The sequence below is a fragment of the Coloeus monedula genome, assembly GCF_965178545.1.
Source record: "Coloeus monedula genome assembly, chromosome: 7".
Classification (NCBI taxonomy): domain Eukaryota; kingdom Metazoa; phylum Chordata; class Aves; order Passeriformes; family Corvidae; genus Coloeus; species Coloeus monedula.
The window spans coordinates 22839285-22850164 of NC_138787.1; positions in this window are offsets into that span (position 1 = coordinate 22839285).

The window sequence follows — 10880 nt, forward strand, 5'->3', positions numbered from 1 at the left end:
GGTGGCTCGGTACAGATCCGCCAGGCCTCTACATCTGTGCATGTATTGCTTATCCTGAGAGGGAATAGCTGCTGAAATGGTGGTGAAATTCTGAGAGCGCTTATGTCCTTCCTTCATCCTATATAGGAGTGAAGGAGTCTATTATGGGACTTGGCTGTGCTGTAATTTATTGTGCCACTTTCCTTCTAAAGCAACAAATCTTGAGGAATTTGGAAAAGCAGAGAGCAGAGTAGAAGAGAGGTAGTTTCCAAAGAATGACTAGATTTGTTTAGAATAAAGGAAGCTCTATCTTTGTACACAAGTATTTCTTATGTCTGCATGTCCTGAATTTCCATGTAGGCGTGAACTTTAGTCACTGTAATACACAGTCATAAAAGTTACCTCAGTTGTCATTCTGTGTAATTGGAAGTTGAATTTAGTCCACACTTAATCTACAGGGGTGTAGGGCCCAATCTTCATGACTGTGCATGTTATTTTTGTTAGTATTTTGGATATACACAAGAAAGTTTATGGGTTCAGCCCATACACGAGAAATCTCATGGGTTCATCCCTATAAGCTTTAAATACTGGACTGTTTTTTGTTCCAGCACCTCTAAGTTATCTGAAAAAATTGTAATTTCCGTGACATCTTTCCAGAACCTGAAAAGGATGAACCTGCTTATACATATTCCCTTGCATGTCCAAAATATGTATTTTACTGCAACAATGGTCGAGGGGAAAAAAAGTCTTTTGTTTGGGTTTTTTTTTTTTTACAAATAACAGGACATGATCTTACTTTGAAGTTTGTATTTTTGTTTTTCGTAAATTAGTCTGCGTGATCTTTGAGTAAGAAAGATAAGTTAATTTCTGCAAACGTGTGCTAATGAAAATGATGGGGGTATTTAATAATGTTTTGAGTGTCTAAAGTCAGTTAAGTGTTGAAAGTCAGTAACCAAAGGGAATGGACACTGATAATTAAACAAAAGTGATGCTGATCTAATGAAATCTATATTTTGTCATGTTGAAAGACCATCGCTTATGGAAAACTTACTTTCACTCTTTCCCAATTTTGTTGCCTTTTTTTTTCTGAGTGAAAAAGATCACAAGCTAAAATGTACCTTGGGGAACCTTTTTTTTCCAGACCACTTAATTACTTGAAAAGATAATCTGAATAACATTTGATCAAATTTTTCGTTAGAACTCCCTTTTAATTTTTCATTAGCTTTATAATTAACTGAATTTGTACAGTCATCAGTCTGTTTACAGCATCTTGCTTTGTAAAGTGCTGTACCATAACCCCGTCTCTCTCTCTTTGCTTTCCAGATTATCACACAGAGTAGGGTAAAGCAAGCATCCTTGTCTTGGTGACTGGTACATCCATTTCTCTATAACATCAGACTAATAGGTGTATTTCCTTAGGTAAAAGGAAAATGGGCTTCCTGCTCCAAGTCTTACTTGAATTTTCATTTCATTTGATTAAGGTGGGGAGGAGTGCAAATTAAACAAAAGAATTGAAAATGAAATTAGAAAGATGTGTTGCTGAAACTCCACTGACAAGAGAACCTGACATGATTTCACCACGAATAGTGCTTTCAGACTTTATAGGGCAGGCTGCAGTTTGAATGGATGGTATCTTACTTTTGTAAAGCTAAAAGACTTATCTGGTTTTTTTAAAGGCAGTCAGATAAGAGAATCTAAAGTTATGTCAAACAAATTACATTTTAGTTATTAGTGGCTAGTTTGTAAATATCAAAGACCCACTTATTGTAGTGCTTGGAGCTGCATTTGCATGCTGATGAAATGCAAGTGGATGGCTGTGAACTGTAGGGTTATCTCTAGTGGAGCAGTGGGGAGCTCCAGAATCAGAGAGTTGAGCATCTGACCGACTCAAGAGCCCAAGCTGCAGACCTCTTCTATTCACTTTCTTCACAACAATTAAAATATGCAAAGTGATAATTTTCCTTAAGTAGCCTTAAATGTGCGATCTATTTAAATGTGAAGAAAATTGCCTGAAGCTTCTGGTGTGAGGGACAAAAAAGAATAAATTATGCAAATAGCAGAAAAGGACTCTACCACTTGAACGCCTAATTTTCCTGTAATAAGCATACTGTTTCATTTAATTTTTTGCCTCTTATTAAAAGTGACAGTTCTTTTGCACTGTCTGATGGTTATATCTGACACAAGCTAGGGAAATGACTGCTATACTAAATGCTAAAGCATTTTGGTAGCTTTTTTAGATGATGGTTACATTCACAAAGTAATTATGCACTGAAGAGTCGAGAAATAAGGTTTAATTACACAGTAATCGCTTCTGATGGACACGGCAGAAGTGTGAACACCACCAGACTGCAATCCATCAATGACAAACCCCTGGCCACTTTTAATTCCTCCTCATTTGCATCATAACCTCCGCACCAAGTTGCACAAATGCTGTTAAATGTTAATAGGAGCTGTCTCTCCACTCAAAATGAATGCTTAAGCTGTTTCATTTTTTTTTCTCCTCCACCTCAGACCTTCAAAACCAGCTCCTCTCTGAGAGCAGGCATTAAGCACAGAGCATGGTGCGTGGTCACTGTTGTGCTAATTGGGAGCAACACTTAAAGTTTTATCTCTCAAGCGCTAATAATGCACAGTGCTGACAAACCAGTGAATAAGTAATGTACTTGGATGAGGAGGGGGGGCAGCCCGGCATGCCTGGAATGAAAAATGCAGTTGGGACTGTTGTTCAGTGACTAGCTATTTGATTAGGCCCTGTAGTCATATTTAATCCAGACCCTTGGGGAGCATAGACAAAATTACATCTTCATCTCATCAAACATTCAGCCATATTTAAGCATTCAGCTGATCAAGCTTTTATTGTTTCTCTTGCAGCTACACAGACACAATGATGTCCTGTGTTCTTCACTCCCTAACCCTGCAAAGCTAAGCCTAAACTAGCTGTGCTCCTTTTTTTTCCCCCCCTTTTTTTTTTCCATTCTCAGACACAGGGAGTATAGTGCAGCTCTCATACCCTGCTCTGGCTACTGTGCCATGGTTAAAGAGTCACATTGGCTTTGCCACCCTTGTTTGTTTCTCTTTTCAGCAGGTTTTTTTTGGTTTTTTGTGTGGTTTTGTTTTGGTTTTTTGGTGGTTTTTTGTTTTGTTTTGTTTTTTTGGGGGGGTTTTTTTTGGTGTTTTTTGGGGTTTTTTTTTTGTGTGCCAGCTACTCAGAGCTGTGGTCTTTTTCTAGGACCGGTCTAAATCATTAAACTGCACAGTGTTCTTTTTCTGTTAAGCAGCAGGTATCATTTTTGTCCTGACAAGAGGAGGCTCCACCTGCCGACTGCCCACCAACGCATCCAGCTGTCTGCTTTGCAGAACAGGCAAGGTAATTTGTAAGCAGTCTGGGAAGTTTAACAGTAGACTCTAAGAAGTGACAAAAAAAGAGCCTTTTTCTGCATGAAGATTGAGAATTATCAACACCTTTCAGTGCATAATAGTTAAGCCTTTATCACTTCAGGAGCTGCTGATAAGGTTAAGAACACCAGACAAACTGCTCATTAGTGGAAAGGTTTGCCTTTTACATTAAAGACTGCTGGGTACTGAAGTTCCTCCAGTGAGCAATACATCCCTGGCATTTGAGAAGAACGAGCTAATCATTGTACATAAATGAATATGGAAAAGAAAACCTGGCAGGTTCTGATGATATTGGCAAGGTTTCCCTCCACCTTCCTCACCTGAATTGTAGGCACCTGAAATTGCAAACAGCAGCAGTTCAGGAGACTGTCAGTGGACAAAGTGCTCTCCACGACACAGGGTAAGGCCATGGACAAAGGTTGCCTTCTGGACCTGTCCATTCCATCTGGAGAGGTTGCCAGCTGCCCTCGAGCCATCCTTGCTCCAGTGCCTGGAGGCTAGAACTGTGGCTCTGTGTGGGACACTCTGGTCCCAGCCTACTTGGAGCACAGGTGGGTGTTTTGCTGCCTGTTTGAACTGACCAGTCCTTGGCTTGAGTTGAGCCAGGATTTGTCAGTACCCATGAAGAATGTTACACAGCAGTTTCCCACAGCAGGAGAGATGATAGCAATGCTCCAGGGGAGTGAGGGACTGTCCATGTGCACCAGGAGCACTGCTCTGCACCTCTACACTGCCTGGCATCTGCAGGCTCTGGCCACCACTCAAACTGCTCAAAGCAAGGTGCTGTCATTGTGAAGTTATTAACATCTACTTTGTTCAGTGTTACCACTGAGCTACATTAACCACACCAGTGTGGGTAATTTAAAAGATGGAAAAGTAATATTTCATGAGAAGGCAGTGTTTACTTCGTTCTCCAGAATTCTTCAATTCATGTAACTTTCACCCTCTACCATCTGGAGACCACAAAGCAAAAGAGCAACTTAGGCTTTCCTCTGGCTTAGTGGTAGATAACCTACAAACACGTCAAAATTAATTTTCACACAAAACTGCTTCACAAGAAAAAGACAGGCTGAAATGTGCTGGGGAAGGCAACAAGGTAGTAAGTAAAATTTTTAGAAGGTATTAAAATAAACATATTAAGGATGGTGATGTCTTTTACAGAAAATAAGTTAAATCAATAGCCTTTGCTGCAGCTACTGCTGGCTGGTGGAAACTCTTTCACTGTGCAGCTGATGGTGTATCTCCAGTCACTAGTGAACTAAGTCCTGTGAATCAAAGCTTGCTCTGTTGCAATTACCAACTGTTAAATATATGTATATGAGTGATGTCTTTTTTCTTGAACTAGTAGAATAAAGAGATGAAAGACTTAAACCAGAATTTACCGAGTTCTTCCTCCATGGCTGCTCACTTTCTCACAAACACATTTCCTCAAAGAAGGGGTCTGGCTCTTTACTTTCATGAATGTACATATGGCATTCCAGCTAAAACCACAAGCTTTCCAGTTTATCACCTTGAAAAAAGGAGAATTGAAATAGTTTGTTTATATCTATGAAAAAGCACATGACACATGTCCATGATCAGCTTTCCTGAAGAAGGAGACAAATTCAGAGAGAAGGCACCCAATTGCTTTCAGAAATTTATCTGTAGATATTTTCATACTTATAATAAGCTGGGGTTTACTATGAACAACTTCATCTTTTCACTGTTCCCTGGGTGCATGAGGAGCCTTTTGTCTGCAGTTCTCATAGAAGTAGTTTGGGCTGATGGCTCTCAATGCTTCCCAGAATCAGCCTTCAGTCCTGGGACCATACCTAGAAGTTGAGTAAGTTTTGACTGAGGTATGTATGTGCCCAGAAATGACAGAAATGATCTGATGTGGAAGAATCAAGTTTGCCTAAACCTGTGGAAGAATAAAGTGATTTTTAGTACAGTATTGCATCTAATAGACATCTAGTGCAGATATTATTTCAAAATTCAAAACCAATTCCACACAAACCCAAGATATAGGCTGTTTTGTTGAAATGCAAACCTGAATGGCTGGTAAATCCTACTCTATAATTTTTCCTTTGTTATAGGATTTTTTTTTTCTCATTTGTATTTTACATCTTCTTTAGTCATTTATACAAATTCAATACAAAATAAGTAACAGTAAGCTTTTAACTTAAAAACCTGCCAGGTGCCATATTTTATTCTTTTTATATGGATATTACCTATTCTTCTAACAATTTAACTAGGCAGTCCATTAAATCTCTGTAATGCAATTAATGTAGAAGGAAACAAATTTTCCATGAACATGAAAACATCACGTTTAGAATATTTAGTTTAAAACTGTCTGTGATTTGATGATAACATTGTTTACCTTCATTCAAACCTGTGATTGTATCTTTATTCAGTAGTTTTTGTGGGTTTGAAAAAGTTGAGTCCCTTTTCTCCTTTTCAGCTTGTTTTCAGAATTTGAAAAACGGAGATACAAAGGGAGCTGTGGCGGCTGAATTCTCTTTCATGTGTGTCCAGTCCAGGTGAAGCCCAGCATAATGTACTGTAATATGTCTCTTCAATTCTCTGATACAATGACCTGTGCATCCTCTAAATCCCCCACAGAATGCACAGACACAGACTGATTGAGGTGAGTATGGACTTAAGTATATATATTGTTCTTTGTAGCTCTGAGGAATCGGCACTTTTGCCAAAAGTGAGATGATGTGGATTGTAATCTATTGAGATGTGAGTTCAGACTGGGCCCTGTTATACATTGTAAGAATAACTAAAGATTTGCCTGGAGTAAGTTTTGTGGTGGGTTTTTGTTGGTTTTTTTCTTTTCTTCCTCAAAACAAGCAAACACACAAAAACCCTCCCACCCCTTTTTTACAGTTTCTGGTACTTTGCAGTTCCACTAGCAGCAGTACTCATGAAAGTACCGTTGTGCTAAGAGCCTCTTGGTGTAGGCTGGGGTAACATGATACCAGAAATCCCAGCCCCTTCCTCAGGGGCATGGATGCGACTTAGAGAGAAACTGCTAAAAGGCCTGCACAGGGGAACGATGGATTTTACCCTTCCTGATGGTGCAGACTTAAAAAAAAAAAAAAAATTCTGGAAAAGAGGAATGAATATTGAGCATAGATGCTCCCAAATCATAGCTCATAACTATTTCAACAAGATCACCTTTCCAGTATAATTGGATGAGAATATTTTATTTTCTTTTGCCCTAATAGGAAAGGAGTAGGGCAGCAGTTTATCATATAGGTCTTGGTGACACAGGAGTATTTTAAATGCTTAGTCTTTTGTTCCATAATGAATGAGAAACAAGAGGTTTAACACTTTAACAGGGAAGGTAGTCACAGCAATTAAACAGCATTTTTAATAATCCCCCAACCTTTCTGTTGGAATCAAAGGCTTGATCCTGATCCTAAACTAATATGATTGTGTTGTGAGTGTGTACCTCTCTCTGGCTCTCTATCTCGTATACAGAACTCCCCTTGCTCCCCTTGTCTTCACACTCCTAAGGAGCTCATTGCTGTCCTTACTCTGGATCAGCCTCCTTTGTAAAATACCCTAGTTAACCAACCTGGAGGATTTTTTCTACTGTCATTTGTTGTCAGTAACACCATTTCTGGCCACTTAGGTTCACTGGTCCCACGGTTCTGGGGCTGCCCTGCCTTTGGCTGCACTTGGCTGGGGCTGCTGGGAGAGCCCAGGGGAAAACCCTCCTGTTCTCCCCAGGTGCCACGGGGTGGGGAGGCTGATACACATGCTTTTCTGCTTTCAAGACTATAGTCATAAATACATAACCACAGGCAAATATATCAGGATCTTAAATGGTTAAATAAATAAAATTATCACAGCAATTCTGTGGGTCAATAAAAGAAAGGATAGATTTGAACGTGTGGCTCTTAGGAAAGTTTGGGACAGGAAAATTTTGTCTAGGATTGCAGACTCCAAGAGATACTTCCACTTATGAAGAGTATGCAGTAAAATTAATTGGAATCTTCATACCTAACTGAATTTAAGTTTTACTAGATTCAAGATTTTTATCTTAAATATGAAAACCGCAGCTTAAGACTTTAACATTTAGATTACAGTTTTTCTTTTACAAAGTCAGAAAAAAGAGATTTGCATGAATTTCCCAGTAACATATTTGATAGAAAACAATTTCTTATACTATTTTCAACTGCAACTCTTCCAATTTTAACTACTTTAGTCAGGGTCATTCTGTAATCTAAATTTTTAGGCGTAATTTTTTTTTTCCTTCAGCACTTAAAATAGAAATCTAAGAACACTGACATCTTAGCAGTAACCCAGAAGATATTGCTTGTTGATGTTTGGGTTAATGGGAATAAAACATCCAGAATGTTTTACCCTAATTGGCTGGGTTTGTGCTAACACGTGTGCTACTGTGTTCTAAAATATCTTACCAAAATTCTTAAATACATTTCAACAAATCTGTTTGAACTCTACATTTCTGTTGGAGGCAGAATAATGTCTATTGGTTTTATGTTTGATTCCAAACTTCTTGCAAGGGAGATTACAGGTTTGTGAAGGAAGTGTCCTTCATGCAAATACCACCCACTCCAGGACCCAGCTTTGCGGAGGGGGGAACGTTCTTTGCTAACACACAGACGATCAAGGTGGGGAACCTACTCCAGAAGGCTGAGTTGAATAGCCAGCTCCCATAGCTGGGCCTGTAATAGCCCACGTGCACTCATGCTGGCATGCCAGGGTACCTTTGTCTGTGGGTGAGATTCACTGGTTGCTTTAATAGCTAGTACTGTTTTTCTCAGAGAATGAGTGGGTCATTATGCCCTTAGAACTTTTCTTTGTAAGAGATGAGGGGTTGTGATGTAATGCAGGACTTTAAGTACGTGTTTCATTCAGCACTCAAAACTTCTCACGTCGTATAATTCTCTTTCAGTCACAATCTTAGCCTTTTTGGAGGATAAAATTAATGCAAACAAAGGTGGAGAAACCTGAGTGAGAGGGACCTGTTTTGTACAGCCAGTGGTGCCCTCAAGCTAGGTAATTTGTTGCTCTACAACTTTTCCTTATGAAGGTATTTTGAAAGCAGAATGTGTTTTCCTTCTGGAAGAATGAAGTTAGCAACCACTGTATTTATAGTTTCAACTTGTGAGAAACAAGGCTTACATCTATTAAATTTGTATCTCTCTTTACTCATGTGATTTCCCCCTGAAATCTAATGAAAACATCCTTTAAAGTTTATTGTAAAGATTGAACTTTAATAGAGAGATACTGAATTTGGGTCTTCCTGTAGCAGAACTCAACACCTGGAGTGTAACATCACCAAATGTTCACAAAATTGGCAAATATAAGTGCAGTAAAAACTATCAGTATTCAATTGAACACAGTAGCATAGCATTGTCTAATGCAATAAGAAACCAGTTGGGAAAATGCATGTCCAATTTTTTTGGTATTCGGATACAGAAATGCAATGGTAAGAGCTGAGTTTCAAACATCTTTCTCAGCTTAAGAAAAGGAATGATAAAACAGGGTTGAGAAATCTCCTGCTGACTTTCAAATGTAGTTGCACAGGGGAAATATATCTGCTTGACCAATGACCTTACCTTTCTATACCCACTTAAAGGTGATCCTGAGATATCAACACATATTCCCAAATTTGTCGAAAACAATTTTTGGAGCTTACATTTTACTCTTAAGGAGATATTAAAAATGTATGTTTCTAGCGCTTCTGTGGCACTCAACCAGGATGTTGTCAATGCCATCATTTCATGGCTTAGGCTGGTCTTGTATGACTTGTCAATATTTCTGTTTCAAAATCTTCTTCACGAAAAGTAGTTGCATCCATGGCAGGGGTTATTAAGGCTGGATACCAATGTTAGGTGACAGGTAGTCAAATGTCAAAATAGTCCATAGCCACCACTGACTTCCATCAAAAAAGATTGATGCCAGGCTGTAGCTCTTGTTTTCCAGCTACCAGGAACTACCACTCCTCAATCAGAGAACAAATTGAAATCTGGTAGAAAAGAAAAAAAGTCAGGTTAATGGATCTTTCTTTGTTGGACTACTGCCGTGTCTCCACTTCTGCTTCCTGCTAAAACACACGCTTGAAAATTACAAGTCAACGAACACACACTTCCTTAAAAGCTGAGCATACTTTGTGCTGTGAATAGAATAAAAATTCCTTCTGCTTCCTGTCTCAATGCCCCCAAACAAACAAACATTTTCTCCTCCTTCAGCAGCCTCTATTGGCACCTGTGAGGGGAAAAAGTTTGTACAAAATCACTCGTAGGTTGCAAGAATATAGATATTTAACTAAACCCCAAGCGTAAGATAACCCAACCCAGCTGCCAGCCAAGCGCTCCCTTTCCAAATCAAATGGCTAAATAAGATTAGTGAGAGGGCTTACAAATACACTGGGGATGAAGAAGTGATTGAGGGGCTATAATGTCAGTATATAACTAGGAGAGAAAATCAAAAGCAATTATAAGATATGTAGGATATTGCCATCTTTCTTAAAATATTTATTTAAGAGAACTCTGAAAGGGTAGTCCAGCTGAAGCATAATCATCCTTACCATTCACCCTATGCAAGGAAGTGAGAAGGAGCAGCTCTGGCACTTCCAGAGTCTAAAAGCTGTCCTTAGCTATATCTTCTGCAGCACTTTCAGAGGAGTGTGTTGACCAACAGAAGTCAGATGAAATAATTGTGGGCTCCCTCTCAGTCACTTCAGACTCAGTAGATCAGCTGTGCAAAGCATTTACAAGCTTTTCTCCGACCTGTCAAACACCTGGATATGTAGAAAACCACAATATTAAAAAAAATGTAAAAAGTAAAGCAAAAAATTGATAGAAAATGTGAATCAACAAATTATTGCATGTGAATAATTTATTGCAAGGCACATGCTAACATGGTGATTTTTCTCCACCAACCATAGAACACCTGAAGGCAACAGAGCTTCTGTTTCCTATAGGCACAGCATTTTTTTGAATCTGCTTTTTCTGCGTTTATTTTAGAGACTAGGGCTCCTGTTTCCATTGTCCTTTTGCTTGTAGGCAGCTTGACTACCAGTGCCAACAACTGCTGCTGCAGGTGCTGCCACGGCTCCTCTAGGAAGGCTTCCCAAAGCAGGTTGTCCATTTGCAAAGCCAGAGGGGAGGGATGGAGACTTATGGATGAGGAATGGGACTTGAGGGTCTGACTGTACAGCCTGTAAAACCCTTGCTGGGTGCAGGACACAGAAGAGGGTTTTCTTGTAAAAGCCAAACTGGGCCACAGGACCAATTCAGGGCACATGTCAGCAAATTGGGAAGTGGCAAAACTGACCTTGGGCTGGTCTCAAGGCCAATTAGGTATGGCCCAGAAGACTGCAGTAAAGCAAATGTGGTCTCAAACTTCAATGAAAGTCAACATATTGGGTAAGTTACATTGTTTGATCCAGAGGTAGCTGAAACCATGAGCTGCTTCAGGTTTTGGCAGGTTCTCTGCAGGTGGGACAGTTTGAGTATTTACAGAGGATTCTTTCAAGAGACTAC